This window comes from Bidens hawaiensis, unplaced genomic scaffold, assembly GCF_021521415.1.
Source record: "Bidens hawaiensis isolate Kalapana, Puna unplaced genomic scaffold, B.hawaiensis_p1.1 tig00039472_1, whole genome shotgun sequence".
In the NCBI taxonomy this organism is placed as follows: domain Eukaryota; kingdom Viridiplantae; phylum Streptophyta; class Magnoliopsida; order Asterales; family Asteraceae; genus Bidens; species Bidens hawaiensis.
The window spans coordinates 93,292-113,594 of NW_027496935.1; the positions used below are offsets into that span (position 1 = coordinate 93,292).

A 20,303-nucleotide genomic window follows, 5' to 3' on the forward strand; every position below is an offset into this window, starting at 1 on the left:
GTTGTTCAGGAAGACCAAAACGCTAAGACTCGTTATGATGTAAAGGTGAACTGGACCTAGAAGGCGCCAGTCCACCATCTAGGGGTTAGGATGTTAACTTAGACGAGTCGGTTTTATCTTACCAATTTACTAAATTGATTGATTATCGGCTTTGAGCCATTTGATTTCTTTTAGGAGATAGGTTAAAGTGGTAGGTATAGTTAAATTATAGATTAATATAAGTTAAATAGTGACAATAGATTCATGGAATGAAAATGGAGGTACATATATAATTGCAAGCATGTGTTTAATTTCTTGGTTATTGTAATTTGCTTCATTAAGTAAACCATTGTTTTGCAAGTATTTTGCATTTGAATTTTCAAAAAAGTGTTATTCTTATGAAGTATAGTGTTTTGTTTTTTCATCAAAAACAAATAAATTGATAGCTTATGATGAATAATTGAGTACCAAACTTCAAAATATGAATAGTTGTTTTGATTTGAAACAATGGATTTATAATTTGTGAATTTAAAGTAACACACTAAGTAGAGATTAGAGAAAAGGTAGCAATCTAATATACATTGAAGCCCATTGGAGGCAATTATGGATGGTTACAAAATTGTGAAGCTTTTGACTTGTATCTATGTACACACTATTTCAAGAACAAATCTAAAGAAGATCTAGTGAAGGAATGAATTAATCATGATAACAAAGAAGCATCACCACACATCTCCTAATGATGTAAATCCTTGCCTTTTGCTCTTTAAGGATTCCTCCAAGTCTACTTGACACCCTTTTCTTGTTGCTTCCCATCATCTTCATTTCAATGACCGAAAACCGGATTCTTTTTCAAAAGAAAGTTCGAAACTGCTAACGGATATCAAATGATAAGATATGAAAACCTGAACTTGTTGACCGGCCTTTTATGAGAAGAAAGATGTGTTTTCTTTAACGATTTTTTGGCTAGTGAGTTTTCTTGAAGTGAAATTGTTGTTGTTTAGATGAAGATTTGAATACTATGGCAATGAATGGTAGATGGGTTCTTTATATAGATGATATATTTAAGCATGATGTCTTTGAGAGGGGGCTTGGGTGGGGTGGGGTGGGGTGGGGTGGGGTGGGGTGAGGGGGCTTAGGTTAAGCATGATGTCTTTGAGAGGGGGTGGGGTGGGGTGGGGTGGGGTGGGGTGGGGTGGGGTGGGTAGGGTACATGGTTTATTAGACATTTCTTTTGTGGGGGTTCACTTCCAAGTTGGGTATCAAGAAAAACAAAAAATATAAATTTTAAACTCACCATTAACTCTATAAGTGATGTTATTTCCAAATGATTAGTTGTGATTAGACTAAATATATTGTATATGAACTTTTCAAAAAGTTATAAGATAATATAAAATATGTTATGTTTATTATAAAAAAGTATATTTGATTTAGGAATAGAGAGCATGTATATAAGTATTGGTAACATAGTGTATACATGTCATGTTCATTTGATAGTAGATGTTGGGATCAACCACAAACATGTTGGGTCATGCATTACCTCAATGAGGTAGCATCCACATATAATTTGTGAGCCTTCATCTTCAACTTGTGCAACCTGAGGTTATTATTTGTTTTATGGTCTTCTTCAAGTATTTATACATCTCATTGATTTATTTTCTATTTCCAAGTTCACTAAAATAATATTTACAAAGCCTAGACTTTTCCGCTAAGAAGAAGGTTTGGATCTTTAAACCTAAACCTTAAGAGGATGCTATCGAATGTTCTCTTGGCGCACGTTAGGGGTGGTCCATAAGATAGCTTTTCTTTTGGTGTTCTATGATTCACCTTCGAATAATGAGTAAATAGGGAATAGCTTTTTATATTTATTTTAAATATATAAAAATTCATATCTAAAAAGACCAAACTTTTGTTTGGTATTGTTGTTCTACACAAATAAATTCCTATGCTCAGATGATATTTTTTTTTTGGTATTTTAATACTCACACATTAACTTGTTTTGATGAAATGAAGCTTGGGGGCTTACTCTATACTAAACATTTTTATTTATTTATTTATTTATTTATTTTTGGCCATCAATCTATAATCTTCCATCACAAAATTCATTGCTATTCATAGCTAGATGTTTGTATTATTGAACATTTGGTTAATGCTTCTAATTATGTGTCATTCATATTGTTGGATGGGTCCTATCCAATTAATTTTCACATATATATTGGTAGCAAATTAAATGTGATTACTATTTAACATTTTGATACGATTACATATAGTTCAAAGGGTTCAAGCTAAACAAATATACTGACAAGGCTCAACCTCGTCTCGATAAGTATAGACTAAGCTCAAGCTTGACTTGATAGTTCAAAGAATCAATGAAGCATGCTCAAGCTCGAATTGAGAGGCATTTAAGATATGTTTAAAATATATGTGAAAGTTATAATCGATAGACACTCACTAGAAAAACATATAAACGTTACAACAAACCTTGACCGCATTTAAATAAACGTTTCTTGTGACATCAGTGCTATGAAGAAAAGTATTTTGAACTCGTTTTTATACTTAAAACATAATTATAAAAGGTCATGTTAATCTAAAGTCTAAACTAGTTTTAGTGCGACTAGGAGTCTAGGGCCGAATACAACCAACTTGGCATGAATTTTCTTATTTGGACCCAAAGCCCATTTGGTACATGCTTGTATTGATAGACCCAAAAGCTTCCGGAAATTCCACTTTAACAAGAAGCCAATTTTTAGAAGGTTAAATTATATTGTTTGCTACTGAATATTCATTAAGAATTGACTCTTGTTGTGTATGGTTCGGTTCGGTTCGGTTCGGTTTAGTTATTAGACCAAACCGAATCTAAAGCCATATCTTAATCTTATTTTATTAACCAATTAATTTTTGGTTAGTTGGTTTGGTTTATTAGGTTAGTTTTTTCTATTTTTAGTTCGGTTAATTTGGGTTAATAGTCAAAACCAAACTTGGACTAAAATATTTGTTTAGAAATACATGAAATCGAGGTATATATACGTTAAGTGGATGTATAGATACATGAAATTGAGGTATAATTTCATGAAATGGAGGTATCAACATGAAATGTAATGGATGTATAAAAGCTGAAAATGTGAATTACTCAGTTTGGTTCGGCTAATTATGGTTAACTGAGGGTATAAAAATTTGTCGATAACCAATTTTCGGTTAAATCGGCTTTCCTTCAACAGGTTTTCGGTTTTGTTTGGGTTAACTTATGGTTATTGCTCACGCGTACTCTCGTGTGTAATAAAGAAGATTATATAAGGATCCCAATTTTTGTGTTAGTATGGTGTGTGCAAATCACTATGGTTAGAAATTCAATTTACCTAAAACTAATATGAATATTCATTTTATTGCTTGCTACACATAACTAAATTAATTACTTTCAAAAGTTGTTACATGTTATTGAATGACAACATGTAATTCAAATTCATCAAGAAAGTATTGCAATAAACATTCGGTTAGATGGCCCAAAAACTCTTGGGCTTGTAAGGCCCATCTGACAACCTTTGTCCGTTAAATTACTTTCAAACAACTTACATATCAAAGTTCATCCATAAGGAGTGGTTGCGAACCCATGAGATCGGTTGTGTGCGTGCGTGTGTGCGTGTTTTGAAATACTTTGATCCTTTTTTTTCTTTTCGCGTATGCTCAATTCTTTCACGAGTCATACATGTTGTTTCTAGTCTAAGAATAAACATGTGTCGAGTTAATGACTTGGTTATTAAGTATAACATACAACGATCTTGATCATTGAGGTAACGTGTAATTGTGTTGTTACAGTGACTCCGGCTAAATCACCAAGGTTATAGTTTCAATCCACCTTGACTTAAGATGAGAATTCGTTTATTTGCTTGTTTCACAATATTCACTTGTTTTACACAAAATACATGTAATTCATCACAACATGTATTTACAATGACACAATATGTAATCATGTATTATGTTGGCCAAGAATCTAGCAACCACCTTTTAAGAGAGAATTTTCATCCTTTAAAGTCTTCAAAATTTAATATAAGTTTTTTTTAAAATCCTAAACGCTTCTGCAAGCAGCAGTTTATAAAGGTTACACGTTATCTCTCTCGTTGGTATAGTTATAGAAGATTTTGCTTGTTGAAATTATTCATTCATTTTCAATCTTTAAATCGATAATCGCATGTGTTTGTTCGCACTTCGAACCCCTTGAAAAATATCTAAGTATCATTCAAATCGCATATTGTTAGCTATTGTAATCAATATCAAAATCATTTTTTCCCTTACGTCTTAGCGTTGAAACACACTAATCTATCTATAACGGGTTGTTTGATTCCACAAATTTTTATTGAATTGACATAAAATGGACTGTTTGATTCCACAAATATTAATGAAATTGACATAAAATTGACATAAAATGGATTGTTTGGTTCCACAAATTTTAGTGAATTGACATAAAATGGGTTGTTTGATTCCATAAATTTTTATGAAATTGTCTAGTTATATTGTGATTCAATGATACAAATGATAATTTTGCTATACAAAGTAACTAATACATTTGAGTTGTAAATTTTATCTTTTTAGTGGTATTTTTACACTTTATTTAAACAAAACCTAAAAAAAATGAAGAGAAGAGAAGAGAAGCGAGAAAACCCATTATTTTTATCGTGTATCAAATGTTTTCATCTATCAAACAAACTGCTCAGTAAATTATATAAGTGTTTATTACAAATCCAACAACGGTTCAAAAAACCTTCCAAATAAACAACCTATTTGCTTATTATATAACATAGTACATATGTAACAACCTATTCCTCCTATCGCATTTTCAATAGTTAATCTTCCTAACGTCCATGAACACATTCGGGACTCCTCGATCAAGAAAAAAGCGGTTCAATATATTGTTTTGGTTGGTTGCATGAGTTTATATCGTGCACGCAACAATTTTTTGTTTTCGAATATTCCCATGATGCTCGAGAAGGTTATCGATGAGATCAATTCGATGGTGTATCTTTGGATAAAAACTAGATCAAAGATTTTAGACCCAGATTGGGACAAACAGAAAAAGTTTGATTTCTAATTCTGTTCTTCTTATTGTATTCGTGCCCTTCTCACTAACTTCTTGTTAGCGGGTTGGTTGGCCGTTTGTTAATGAAATTTGCCATTCGAAAAAATATATATAACATAGACTGAGCTAAAAAAAAGTCAAAACGACATGTTTACTTACCTGAACCGAACCAAACACGAACCGAAAAACATATTTTGTATTAATAACTAATTTCAAACACAAAATATTTCACACCAACTATCACACATACCCATAATACACTAACTCGAGTACATTTGTTTTCATTCTCATGGTGCATAATTTAATCAAAACTAGACAACTAGAAGTCACGAGTCCACCAAACTCTTTTATTATTCTGACTCCATTACATTCCATTCATATCATCATCAACCCATCATTTAATCACCACACACCACCACCGTCTCCGCCGCACCATGCCGCCGCTCACCGCCTTCCTCCTCCTCTCATTTCTCTTCCATCCATCAACTTCCTTCCCCTACGGTATCACCGCAGGCTCATACTAATAAATTATAGTCTGATAATACAGTCCAGTACAATAGTACACTTATATATAATAATAATAATAATAATAATATAACTAATCATTAACTCTGTCTATATCTTTTTAACTAACTTTCTTTACATTACCAAAGTTTTGACTTATTTATTTTGCGGCGTAGTGACTTTTGTAACCATTAATTTAATTTAACTCTGTCTGTATTAATATTTACAGAACGGAGTACCACATCAACTGCGGCAGCTCCACCACCTCCACCGACGAATTCAACACCACGTGGCTATCCGATCGGTTCTACACGTCCGGTTTACCCGGTCTCGTCTCAGAACCACTTCGGTTCCACTCGTTTCACGAGAAAACACTTCGATACTTCCCAGTTTCATCTGGGAAAAAAAACTGCTACAATATCCCTGGCGGAAGCTCAGGAGCCGAGCTTCCACCAGGAAGATATTACTTGAGGACTGAAGAGGTAGGTCCCGGCAGAGCCCAGTTGGACCCGCAAGACTCACCTTGAAGAGGGACGTCTGCGCAAGGACCAACTGGTTCCGCAGGACCCACCATGCTCAGAGATGAAGACCTTACGCGCAGTACGCCAGCTGTTCCCGCAGGAAATGCCTCCCAATGGTGAAGTACCCCGCCTGTTCCCGCAGCTGCGGATACAAGCCATCAGGGAAGGCTACCCGCACTAATAGCAAGGCTACACGCACGAGGCACTAACTCTCAATAATTCAGTGTCACCTGAAGGAATGAGCAAGGCGGGAATACTCCCGCCCAAATGAGCCAGTCCGTACGCTTCTGGAAGATCTTTTGTACTATACCTGCCAAGGTATGGACAAAATAGACAAGATCTGACCAAAGCAGCCCATGAACCAATCACAGGGTGACAGCTCACCGACAACAGTACGAGGAGGAGCACGCTCTAGTACTGTTTGTCACTATTAGCCGCTGCCTACTCACCAACCCTTGTCGCGGCACGCACACAGCCTGCAGTTGGTGGAAAAGGAACAGTACACAGCCGGCCTTGTCACTATCAACCGCTGCCTACCCACCAACCACTGGCATGGCACGTGCGTAGCCCACAGTTGGCAGAACAGGAATATTATACAGCTGGCTGTACCTGCTTGAAAACCTACCTTCGGCTATAAATACTCCAACACCTTGGAAAGGTATTATTATCTGGTATCTTACCTTCACTAGCTATTTCTCTCAATATACACTTATATTCAGAGCAATCTAGTCTGATTCTCACGCCGGAGGGTGGTCACAAGGAGGAACCCCCCCTTCTCAGTGACGAGCTCACGGTGTCTGTTTTGCAGGTCATCTGAAAAACATCCATCTTTGCCGGACCTAACCCTCGTGGGAAACATTACTTAGCCCCCAGATTATCCGTAATCTGCCCGGGGTCACTTAGTGTTTCTTCAAGGACGTTTACCGTGTACGACAACTACAACGCTAAACGTCACTCTCCGAGCTTCGACATGTCAGTCGAAGGCACGTTAGTGTTCTCATGGTGCTCGCCATGGGAACACAACGGGGTTTATACGGATATTATATTTAACACGTCGGACGGTCAGGCCGACGTGTGTTTCTATAGTATCGCCATAGATTCTCCCGTGATAAGCTCACTCGAGCTTATCCGGATTGAACCGGATTCGTATTCGTACGAATCCGGTTCAGGTTCCGGTTCGACCAGAACTAACTCGACTATTATGGTGAATTATGGTCGAGTCAGTTGCGGGTCGAACCGGTGGGGTCCTGGGGTTGATGTTTTCGGTCGGGCGTGGGAGCTTGACCGAAAATATCGGTCCAGGAACTCGGTTGGATTAAATCTGTTACCGCGGTTAGAAATGTGAAGAACTCGGGGATTAGCCCGAATTACTTTCCGTCGAAATTGTATGATTCGGCGGTTACGTTAACCGGAAAGAGGGATTTGGAATACGAATTTCCGGTTGACGCGAAACTCGATTATTTGGTTTGGCTGCACTTTGCGGAGATTGATGTGAGTGTGAATCGAAAGGGGAAACGCGTGTTTGACGTGGTTATTAACGATGTAAACGTTACCCGAATCGATATATTCAAAGAAGTTGGGGGTTTTGCTGCTTATAGCTATCATTATGTAGCTAGGAATTTGAGTGGTTCGCCGTTGACGGTTAAGCTTGTTCGTGTCGTTGGATCACCGTTGATTTGTGGGCTCGAGAATTACGCGATTGTTCCGGTTGAAATCATGACAGTACCTGACCAAGGTATTGTAATTTGTTAGTTGTTAGTTGTAAGTTGTAACTACCTTAACAGAATCAGTTACATATGTAACTGCATTTTACTTTGACTTTGACTTAATTAGCTACCAATATTGCAGCTAATGCTATGGGCGCGTTAAAGGAGTCGTTACGCGTGCCCAAACGAATGGGATGGAATGGTGACCCGTGTGCGCCTACGAATTGGGATACTTGGGAAGGTGTTACTTGTCATCCTAATAAGGATGAATCCGCGCTTGTGATCGTTCATATGTAAGTATTCGTGTATTCGTGTTATGTTTTTATAATAAATGTAACAATTTAAGTAATTATATGTTGTTAACGTTTATGCTTGCTTGTAGAGATCTTGGAAACCAAGGTTTAAAAGGCTACATTAGTGATAAAATTGTTCTTTTGACTAATTTATTAACCTTGTAAGTAACTAAGTATCATATCCTTGCTTATATTGTATCGAACGTAAACGTTGCGCGTTATAACCATTTTGTATTTATTTTTTTTAACCGTGGGAACTTAAGTTCTAACGCGTTAGGAGGTACTATACCCGCAGGATTGGGGCAAAGTTCTCTTAAGAAACTGTAAGAATTATTACCGACTAAAGTTTTTTTTATTTTTTTATGTTGCATTTTAATATATATGATATTGATGTTGTCGTGCTATTTTAACGAATAATGTAGGGATTTGTCGAATAATCAGATATCCGGGTCCATACCGTATTGTTTAAGTTCTTCAAATCTACAACTTGTGTAAGCTATATAATATACCAGTTATTAACATTTATGTTTAGTTACTTGTACAAGGTGATCCATCTATGTTTATGTTTATGTGTTTATACAATTCTCAGTCTCTTAAACGGTAACAAACTGGAAGGACAAGTGCCGGAAGAGCTTTACAAGATAAGTGTTCATGGCGGAGCTATTGAGTATGTCACATTTCACTTCTTTTTTATAACCATTATTTACGCATCATTGCCTGATAAGTAACTTGTTGCGTTATGAGTCACAATTCTGTTAGCCCAAAATTCTTTTTTCCCGTTTCCCTTATTTCACCACCCGTGCGTATATGTAGTAACAAAACATAATACGTTAAATATATTAAATTAAATTAGTCAATAACTGTAATTCCAGTCATATCTTTTTTATAGAACGAAGACTCTTTGTGGTTTAGGCCACCACACTCCCCAAATTGGAGAGCCATGTTGCTCTACTCTGGCCAGACTATGTTATCTTAACATGGCCCATGTTGGCTTCAGAGTTTGGCTTGGGCGTTCCAGTCATATATTATTTCAAAGTATCGTTTACAGTTTCTAAATATACATTAAGTGGAGTATATAATATTTTCTATATTCAACATGTGTAATACACAAGTTTCTAACATAGTTTGATAATATAACCGTTACGCAGTCTTTCTGGTAACAAAAGGTTATGTGGTGTACCTTCTTTACCCAACTGCGCCATATTCAGTGGCATGTCACACGGTGGTAAAATTGCAGTCGGGGTATCATGTGGTATCATCTTTCTACTGGAGGTGTTGTTAATATTTATCTGTATTAGAAGACGACGTAACAATTATGACTTTGCTCATCCACACGAGTTAGTGTGTAAGTCGAATTGTTATTCTCATTGTTTCCTTATTCTAAATAAGATTGCTTTTAACATGTATATTCTTTTTCAGCTCTTTCTTCCAAGAAGAACAAATATCATACGCAAAAATCGTTAATGGCTCTTGAAATGGAGAGCGAACATGCCAAGGGGTTCATACCGAGTTACAGTTCAAATTAAGTTGACCCTTTTAGTCGAAGAAAGCGGTCCAGGGTGCAAGTCTAGCATACAAATGAGTAAAATGTAAATAGAATGCAAGGTATATTGTTTTCTCAATATAAGAAATTTTTGGCATACATATATAGTGATATTTCTTTTGAATGCAACATAAGAAATGAATATAGGAGCAACAAGCCCTCCATGTGTCTCCATTATATAACATTTTTCTTTGTGTTATGGTTGAAGTTTGCTGAACCGTCACGATCCTGTTTTCATGGGTTGTCGACATTTTGGAACTTGAATCTGGCCGTGTAAACTGAACTGGTTTCAACCTTTTATATTAATAGTAATCAAGTTTCAAAAGTGTTCCAATTAGGTCACTCAACTTTAAAAAGTGTTCCAATTAGGTCACTCAACTTTCATATTTTATTAAATTAAAGGTTTTAACATGTTTTTTAACGTTTTTATTTTTTGTTTCACATAGGAAATCTTTTTATCTTTTTTTGATGTTGACATTGAGTTGTGACATGAATTTTGTTTTTTATTTTTGAATTTTAATATAATTAACGTTTTTTAACTTTTTAAAAATATAACTACATATATTGCAAATTTCCGAGCCCCACTTCTTATCCTCCATTTCTTTCTTAACAAACAAAAAAATCGGTGAGACTCAATTTGAAGATTTAGTGACCAGATTTGAGAAAAATATGCATGAGTGATCTAATTGAAACACTTTTGAAAATTGGTTACTATTCTATGAGATATTCCCTTTGAAATAAGAGAGCTCATTTTCGGATTATGAGTAAGATTTTTTATATTTATTGTTTGGTTTTTACTGAATATTAGTAAAAAGTTGGATAATATATTTAGAATAGATTTCTTTTCAAAGATTAATAAAACTTAAAATTAAAAAAGAATACATAAACCTTATAGCAGAAAACAAAATTAATATTTTTTTTGTTTTTTTATGTGAAAATGGGCTGGATCAAGTTTATTATGTGAAAATGAGCTGAACGTGTTTGAAAAATAGAGGCCTGGGCCAACTTGGGCCAATCAGTGGATATTAGATTTAAGAGCTGAAAACAAATTTTTGACAAGTATGTTGTAAAAATCGCTAGTCAGATGGTGAGTTGGAGACTAACGATTAATCATGATTAATCGAGAATAATCGGGATTAATCGTATCAGAATTTAATGTATAATTTTCAGTTTTATATATGCACACACACATTTTTTATATATAATTTTTAGTTTTATACATATACAAACATACTTTGGCCGTAATCAAGCTAGAAACCGTTGGTTTTTGCTAGATTCTTGCATGGAACCGCTGATTTCGGTTGGAAACCGATGATTTTGGTAGGAATCTCGTCGAAAACCGTCAATTTTTGTTGGATTTGACCATTGACCGATTAATTAGCCGGCTAGCCAAAAATTAATCAGCGAAATGGGACTAGCGGTTAATCAATGATTAATCAGTGTCTAGTCAGGATTTTGCAATATTGCAAGTAGGTTCACATTCACTTCACACACATGTTCTTTTGATTTTGTTTGATTGTGTTAGTTGTTGAACAAATTATTGTTTTCATTATATACTTATTATTACTATTGTTGTTTTAATTTTTATTAATTATTATTATTTTTTTTTGTATATTTTCGAAAATATTGATATATATCTGTTTGTCTTGAGCTATGGTTGGTAAATGAAATATCATAATTTTTTCTGTCACTTATTTATTGTAACCAAAAACTATACTATTTAATGACTTTCTGACTTTGTGGTCCAACTAGGACTTACATTGTTGATATTTAAGTTGTAAATGATATTAGATTTATTAATAAACTAATTATGCATTTGTTAAGTTATATCACGAATATTATTGCTTCATAGCCCTAAGTTTTCATTATATTAGCATACGGTTACAAAGATTTTATTAAAACTAGCAAGATGCTATAAAAATAACAACCAAAACATTACGTGGCCAAAAAGGAATTTTGCAACCAACTCATCCACCCGATGTTCGTCTTTCTATTTCTATTAATAAACCACGTAAACGCGACAAAAACAATTTTAAAGAATATAAAAAAGGCATCATTTTATTCTATCACCGTGAGCGAACACGTGTCGTAACGAAATCGATCTCCAAACAACCCACTGAATCAAGAAAATGATACCATAAATAACTTCTTTCTTGTTTAGACATCACTTGTCGTCTGAATTAAGCATAGAAGATTGAAACTGTTTATCTGTGTGTTTTAGTACAACAATAAACAATTGGCTTCTGTTCTTGCCTTTTACATATTTGATCTTTCAAATTTTCTCTATTTGTTTGTTACTGAGTGGCATCTTGCAGTGTCTAGTCTTAATACAAGTCTCAAAAGTCAGGTTTGTCACTTTCAAATTGTTGTTTGTTTAATTTTCTTTTCTTTTTCATTTAATTGTTTATATTGATGCTTTAAAAATACTAAAAATATAAGACTTCAAATTCCAACTTGACAACAAATATAAGACTACCACTTTTTAATGAAATATATATACTTTCATTTAAGTAGAATTATTGTTTTTATTGAAATATATAATTTTAGTTGTTTAAACCTAGCCAACAAAACAACATTTTTATATTAGGCTAAAAAATTTTTTCGCATTCAACCCAAAACTTTTATAGATTCTTGGGGACGGCTGAGGTTTACCTTACTCTCTCGAAAACATAAACACAACCAGTGACGAAGCTTTGACATACACGTCGAGGGGGCGAACTCAATATGTTACAAAAACTCATAGGCTAGAGGGGGCGGGCTCAAAATTTCGGTCGGAAACAGGTGACTTTACACCATGTAAAAATTTTCGGATGAAAAGATAAACTTACACGGTCCGAGCAAAAAAACGGAGGAGGCCGCGCTCAAAATTTCGGTCGGAAACGTGTAATTTTACACTATGTATAAAATTTCCGGGCGAAAAAGGATAAATTTACACTACCGGGCAAAAAACCGAGGGGGAAGGGCTCAAAATTTCGGTCGAAAACGGGTAAATTTACACTATGTATAAAGCATTTCGGCCGAAAAGGATAACTTTACACTACTAAGCGAAAAAATGTAAGGGGCGGGGCCACCTCTGGCCCCAACTAAGCTACGCCCTTGGACACAACCTACACGAATACATTTATGGTTTTCTCTTTCATTTTTATTTTCTGAACGGCAACTTTCATAGCAAATTTGCAAGGCCGAGACGAAAGAAGTGAAAGATGTTCCTATCGTGTGCGATTACCCGAAAGTATTACCTGAGGATCTTCAGGGTTGCCACCGGAGCGAGAGATATAATTCCAGATAGATTTAATACCAGGAGCCCAGCCCGTCACGAAAGCGTCTTACCGTCTAGCACTGTCTGAGATGAAAGAACTGATGTACCAACTGCAAGAGCTCCTCGACAAAGGTTTTATAAGACCAAGTGTTTCCCCGTGGGGCGCACCAGTATTATTCGTTAATAAGAAGGATGGAAGTATGAAAATGTGCGTTGACTATCGTGAGTTGAACAAGCTTACGGTAAAAAATAGATATCCTTTTCCAAGGATTGATAACAGTGGCGGAACCAGAAAATTTCAGCTAGAGCGTCAAAACAAAGTATATATTTTTTTAACGTCCGCCAACGTATTTCACTTTTTTTTACCATATTCAGCAAGCTAGAGAACATCTTATGTTTACAGAATAAAACAAAGTAAGTTCAATACAAAAAATATATATGCATACTTACTTTATAGCAAATGATGTAGTAGACATATATAAATAAATAAATAAAATATAAATACACAAGTATACACTTTGCTTCCTGAAGAGATTACACAAAAAGGTTATAAGACATATCAATTATTAAATGTGACAACTTGAAGACTTAAAATTATTATAAAGTACTATACATTTGACAATTTCTAGAAAACTGGATTTACTTTGTGCATGTCATTTCTTCCTTCTTTACTATTTACAATTCCATTCTCACTCTAACAATAAACTTCAGGCCGTTGACCGCCACGACGCCGCCGGAAAGTTTTTCCGACCATCTTTTCTTCTCTTAAAGCAGCTCTAACAGTGATTATGAAGGGTCAAACTAAACGGAAATCAACTATCTAAGAGATATTTATTAAGTAAAAGGTATAAAATTTTGGTCTTAGGAGAGTTGACGGAGGGTCAGCTGACCCCTCTGACCCCCTGTAGTTCCGCAGCTGATTGATAATCTGTTTGACCAACTTCAATGTTCAAGTTGGTTCTCACGAATAGATCTCAGGTCAGTCTATCATCAAACCATAAAACAAATTAAAAAAGTTATAATTATCTCTAAAAATTGATTATATATATTTATATATAATATTATTATATATGTTACTTTGTCAGAAACAAAACTAATAGTGATTTTATTACCCAACAAACATGCAGATAGTAAATGGTCCATGCATACGTACAATATAAGTGCCAGGGCCGGGTTAACTTGATTGTCTTTCATGTTCGTACAATAATTATTTATTATTTTGTATATAAACAGTGTGTTTACTGATTTAAGAAATTTCACCTATATGATGTACTACACAATTATAGCATATATTTTAACTTTGTCTCTACTGTCTTCCAACAATAATAATATTCGTTTATAATATAAACCAATGGCATATCTATTATATTCCATAATAGGGTGCACAAGAAAAAAAATGAACGGTAACATTCTGTTATCTAGAAGACTAGAATCTATGACCTTTAAATAATCCCTTTGTATGAACGTTTTTAACCTATAACAATAAAATTGATTTTTAGTTATGTTTGTGGTTACATAAGTTTGGAAATATTTAAACTACAAGCAAAAGTTTTCTATGTATAAATACAACAAGAAAGTTTGTTACACAAAGGTCAAGTTAACTTATGGCCGAGACTGCTACACTAGTTGTTATATAAGTATATGTCGGTAAAATAGGCCGAGATCTATGGCCATAACACAACCGGACATTGATGATATGGATGTGGTAACACGGTTTGCTACCCTACGACTATGTGACATGTGAGGAACGGTAACATTAGCGATGGCTCAACCTAATTTGAGGACTCAAACGAAATTTTAATATCCGGTATTTCATAAAAAAGAAACAAGAATAAAGTCATGACCATTGTTACACAAAGGTTGAGTTAACTAATTACATCACGTATTGGTGTATAAGAAAAAGAAAATATAAATTTCAGTTTAGAAAAATAAACATAATAATAATAACAATAACAACAACAATAATAACAATAACAATAATAATAATAATAATATTAGTCCATCCCATATTATTGATCAGAGAAGAAAATCTTGTCAAAGAAAATACTACAAAGTAACCTACCCACCACATAGTAAGTGAATAAAGTAATGCTAAAGAAAATTTTGGAATGACTTTTAATCATTCAATTGGATGCCGGCGTAACTTATTATCCGCTTATATGTCTTTTTTTTTTAACTAAATTATGCTAATCAATATAAATATGATTATTGCACCATAGGGTGTTTAATTATGGGGTCAGGCTAAACGTACCCTCCTTGCTAACCATACACCCCCCCCCCCCGAACTTTCATTTCCCCTTAGCATTTATAATTGACATTATAGTCTCTTTTATTTTATTTTATAATTCTCTCATAATATCAAATAAAAAACTATTAAGTTTTTATTTTTGTTTTACAATTTTTTTATATATTTTTGTTATTGATTTTATTATTGTATTTCATTAAGATCTTATTTAAAGTTTGTTTATTTTGTTTACATGTATTAAAAGGTTTTGTATGTTTTCTCTAGCTAGTTTTTTTTTATAAAATGTATTCAAAACAATTTAATTTCTTTTTTGTTAGATTTGGATACATTAGTTAATGTTACTTGAGAAAAGAGCCAAATTTGTTATCAAGTTGTATGTTATTTAACTTTTTTATTTATTAAAACTAATATAATTTTTTATAAAAGAATGTAAACTCTCTTAATTTAAAAAAGCGCTCTTCTAAAAGATTAAAACAATTATAGAAAAAAAAACATTTTTTTAAAAACAAGAAAAACAATGTTTATTAGATAAGAAAAAAAAAACGTTTTTCTAAGTAAGAAAAAATATGTTTTTATTAAAGGCTTTTAAATATACTAGAAAAAAAAATGTTAAATAAAAATAGAATAAAAATGCTTTTATAAAAATAATAATGATAATAAAAGATAACAAAATGACAAAAAAAAACAACAAAAAGGTCTAAATCGTATTAATGTAAAACCTAAGGAATGGGGTATGTTTAGTATAAATGAATGGGGGGTGGGGTACGTTTAGTAATTAAATTATACGAATATATATATATATATATATATATATATATATATATATATATCATTGCCTAAAATATATCATATGAATGTTTTGGGTTTTTAACTTACATATGCTTTCCAAAAATATATGAAAATGCAAATGGACACCTTTGATTAGATTAAAAAACAAAAATTCTTTGAATATTTGTAAATCCTTTTAAACACAAAAATTCTATGGATATATAAAAAATACATGGCTTGAAAATGAAACATGGGTTATAAGTTATAACTGACCCATCTGATCCAATGCCAACTTGGTACGTGCTAAAAGCCAATCAAGAGAATCACTATCTTAAAGTTCTTATCTCTTTGGAAGCTAATGCATGCACCTTCTCAACCAAGAAATTAACCGGTGGCCCCCAAAACTTTCCAACAAACCTAATTTAATAAGCTAATAGCATAATGACCTAAGGATCGAAAGCAGCATATTGTGGGTCTATGTTTACACCAAGTGGCTTAAAGCTACATGCTACCTAGTACATACATATATGGATTTTGCTTTGTGTTTTAATGGTTTTGTAATAGACAGCCTGGTTTTCTTTGATTATTCAGACTTCATGTTATTTGGAATCTTCTAATATATCAATTTCTATATAGCAACTTCCTTCATGGTGTGGAATTTTGACCCACACACACTATACCTTCATTATTGTCATGCTAGACCCCAATATCTAGTAGCATATATGAATGAGTCAAAACCTGCTTTGATTTATTACATATGATAATATTAAAACTACTTGTATTTTATTATATCCTTATTCGAGCATCGTTGTGGTTTGGGCATCTTGTCGAACGTTTGGGGATATCCTCCCATCTAACGATCCACGGTCTTCTAAATGGTATGTGCATGTATGAGGAATCACTTGGAGTATTCGAACCCTCCTAGAGAACGTTGATACCGGAGGAGATATGAGATCGAATCTTTTATTATTTATTTTGAATTTCAATTTCTTATTTGATTAAATTATTGTACGTGAAGCTTGCTGACTGAAGCCTTCAGTTCGGGACATTTGATTATGGTCGATTGTTTTTGAGTCATTTGAATAATCCTGTGGATTTGGTATCAAAATTCATTATGCATCATATATAAGGATTGACTTAGACATTAAAATGAGTTTTATATGCATCTACACAATCCCCTTAAAAATCAACTTCCCTCGTGATCTCTACAATGCACTATCTCGTTGATGATCTCAATCCTGATATCTCTTCGTCGACATTGTGGGAAGAAAAACCCTAGGTAGGTTTGGAAAGCATATATAAGTTACATCTATTGATGTCTTTATGAGTCAAAGCACAATCAAAAGTTATTATTTAGATATATGCAAATCAATATAACTAATTAATAACACTTCATCAAAAAAAAGTTGTTTATGAATTACATCAATGAGCTACAAGTCATTTGAAGATTTGTGGAATATTTACTATTAGAGTTCAAGGAGTGGATATGGGGAAATGGGAATGAGGAGAGATGGGAGTTGAGGTGGAGGTGGAAGGTGTGAGATGATGAAGTAGAGGGTCTAAGTGGGGAAAACCGGGGAAGTGTTCACCGAAAGTCACCAAAGTGCAAGAACAAAATGTTGGATCCAGGAAAAACATGAGAAGTTTGGATATATCATGAAGAAAACAAGCACACCGTCTGCCCGAAAATAGGTGAGGTGAGACGGATCCGAGAAACTTGGGGAATTTGTGATGACTCCCCTTATTCCATCTAATGTTCTTTTGGATTCTAACAAAAAGTTGTTTATTCTAAAAACTATTTGTATAGTAGTAATATAGGTCATAAGGTGCCATTCACATTAATTGTTGTGGACTATAAAGGGAACATTATAAAATAACTATTGGGTAAAATAGAAAAGCAAGGAATCGGGGTCCAATTTGTAACACAAAATACTTATTCAACAGTCAGAATATATAGCACTTGTCTCCATCACCACAAGTCCACAATTCAAACATATATACTCCCACTTGACTACCAAATTATTGTAATATTATCCCCACCAATAATCTCACAATCTCAATATCACATTATAAAATTAATTTCTCTCTCTTCAATCTACAAAATTTAACCTACTCCAATCTTTTACTCCCATTAACAACCCAATCTCATCCTTTTTTAACGAATTCCATTTTTAATAAAATTTATGTCGGAATGTTCATAAATTTTTTTTAAGAAATATCGTGTATTTAATTATTTTTCTTAGTTCGAATATTAAAAGTTAACTGAATAATTAAGTTATTGGGGGTTAGTTTGGATTGCAATCTGGGTTTGCTCCACCAACCCAGATTGTCAATCTAGATTGCTTTATTTTCTTTTTTAATTTTTTTTTAACTTTTGGGCCCACCAATCTCGTTATGAGATTGCCAATGAAAGTAGTCTAACACACCATATTTCTTTTATGAATTATGATATATGTATTCTATACGGATACATATACAAATACATATATAATTATAGTATACATACATACCATGCCTCACTTTGAGTAACATATTTGAATTCCAATGGAAGAACCGAGTAGAACTTAAGAACTTTATTTTCAAGGAAATAATTAACGGGACAAACTATTTAAAATCTAAAATGTATTTAACCTCAAATGTGAAGAATGCAACACGACCTAAATTATGCTTATATATGATTGTTGCTTTGTTTCTAGTTCTCTTAAGTACGTTTATGTTATCTGAAATTAATACTATATTATATATGTAAAAATTATTTTTTAAGTCGGGGGGGGGGGGGGGGTTGTTGTTTAGCCTTAGCAACCTCCTTATAAACGATTGCACTACAAAATCAAGAATTCTATGTGTTGTGCATAAGGGTGGCAAACCCAACCCAAATGGATTGTTTTGGGTCAAGATGGATAAATTTTAAAAGTAAAATGGGTTAGGATGGATCATAAAAATTCTTCAAGTGGTCGGATGGGTTGGAAATATACAAGTGAGTTTCATTTATAGGTTAAAATGGGTCAAAAAAAATATCCAAGTTATCCAAAATTTATCTAATTCAAAATACCCAAACTATCACGAGAAACAAAACTCATCTGAAACCCAAAAAATGATCAAAATGAAACAAAAACCCCGAACTGACTAAAACGAAACAAAAACAAAACTGAACCGAAATAGAAAAACGACCAAAACGAAACAAAAAAATGGGAATGAAACCGAAAAACTGATCAAAACGAAACAAAAAAAGTGAAATGCAACCGAAAAGCTAACCAAAACTAAACAAAAACACCGAATCGACCAAACCGAAACAAAACTGAATCGAAATAGAAAAACGACCAAAACGAAACAAAAACCCGAAATGAAACCGAAAAATTTACCAAAACGACACAAAAAAAAAAGCGAGATACAACTGAAAAGCGGACCAAAACAAAACAAAAACACCGAACCGACCAAAGCGAAACAAAAACACCGAAACGACCGAAACAAAACAAAAAAACCAAAACGAAACTGAACCGAAATAGAAAAAGACTAAACGAAAAAGAAAAAGGCGAAATGCAACTGAAACTGAAACTTGACCAAAACAAAACAAAACCACTGAATCGACCAAAGCGAAACAAAAAAACCGAAACGAAACTGAACCGAAATAGAAAAACGACCGAAACGAAACAAAAAAACGAATTGAGACTAAAAAACTGACCAAAAGGAAACATAAAAAAAACTAAATGCAATTTAAAAACCGGACCAAAACGAATCAAAAACACCGAACCGACCAAACGAAACAAAAAACTGAAACGAAACTAAACCGAAATAGACTAACGACCAAAACGATACAAAAAACCGATATGAAACCGAAAAACTTACCAAAACGAAACAAAAAAAACAAATGCAATCAAAAAGCTTAACAAAACGAAACAAAAAAACTGAAACGTAGCCGACCAAAATAAAACAAATGTTACGAAAAGAAACAAAAAAAACGAAATGAAACCGAAAAAAACTGATTAAAACAAAACAACATTGAAACCGAATAACCGAGAAATCGAAACCGAAATCATTGAAACCGAGCAGATACCGAAACCGACCGAAATGAAAAAAAAACAAAACCGAACCGGAAAAAACCCCCGAAAAACTCGAACCTGAACCGGTACAAAAAGTTTTTTTTTTAATGAACGAGGATGATGGGGGAAACATTTTATTTATTTTACATTTTGCGTTTTTTATTTATATTTTGAGTTATTATTTTTTAAATAGGTTTTTTTGAATATTTTTTTGAGAGGTTTTTAAAACCTTTTGTCACTTGGGTCAAGATGGGTTAATTTTACACATCTTGACCCATATCCATCCTAACCCTTTATTTAGGGATGACAATGAAACCCGAACCCGATGGGGAAACCCGAAACCCGATATAAATGGGATGGGTAATACCCGACCCATT

The 20,303-nt window shown here is 33.6% G+C and overlaps 2 pseudogenes across 1 annotated transcript; one reads left to right on the forward strand and one right to left on the reverse strand.

The window, feature by feature from the left end:
• Positions 1–401: 401 nt before the first annotated feature.
• On the reverse strand, positions 402–1,044 carry LOC143591227 (small polypeptide DEVIL 4 pseudogene; annotated as a pseudogene).
• Positions 1,045–7,009: 5,965 nt separating this feature from the next.
• On the forward strand, positions 7,010–9,845 carry LOC143591223 (receptor-like protein 4; annotated as a pseudogene). The gene is made up of 8 exons (XR_013145617.1): positions 7,010–7,807; positions 7,921–8,071; positions 8,161–8,232; positions 8,326–8,394; positions 8,494–8,562; positions 8,661–8,738; positions 9,220–9,416; positions 9,491–9,845. The product of XR_013145617.1 is annotated as a receptor-like protein 4 (transcript).
• Positions 9,846–20,303: the final 10,458 nt, after the last annotated feature.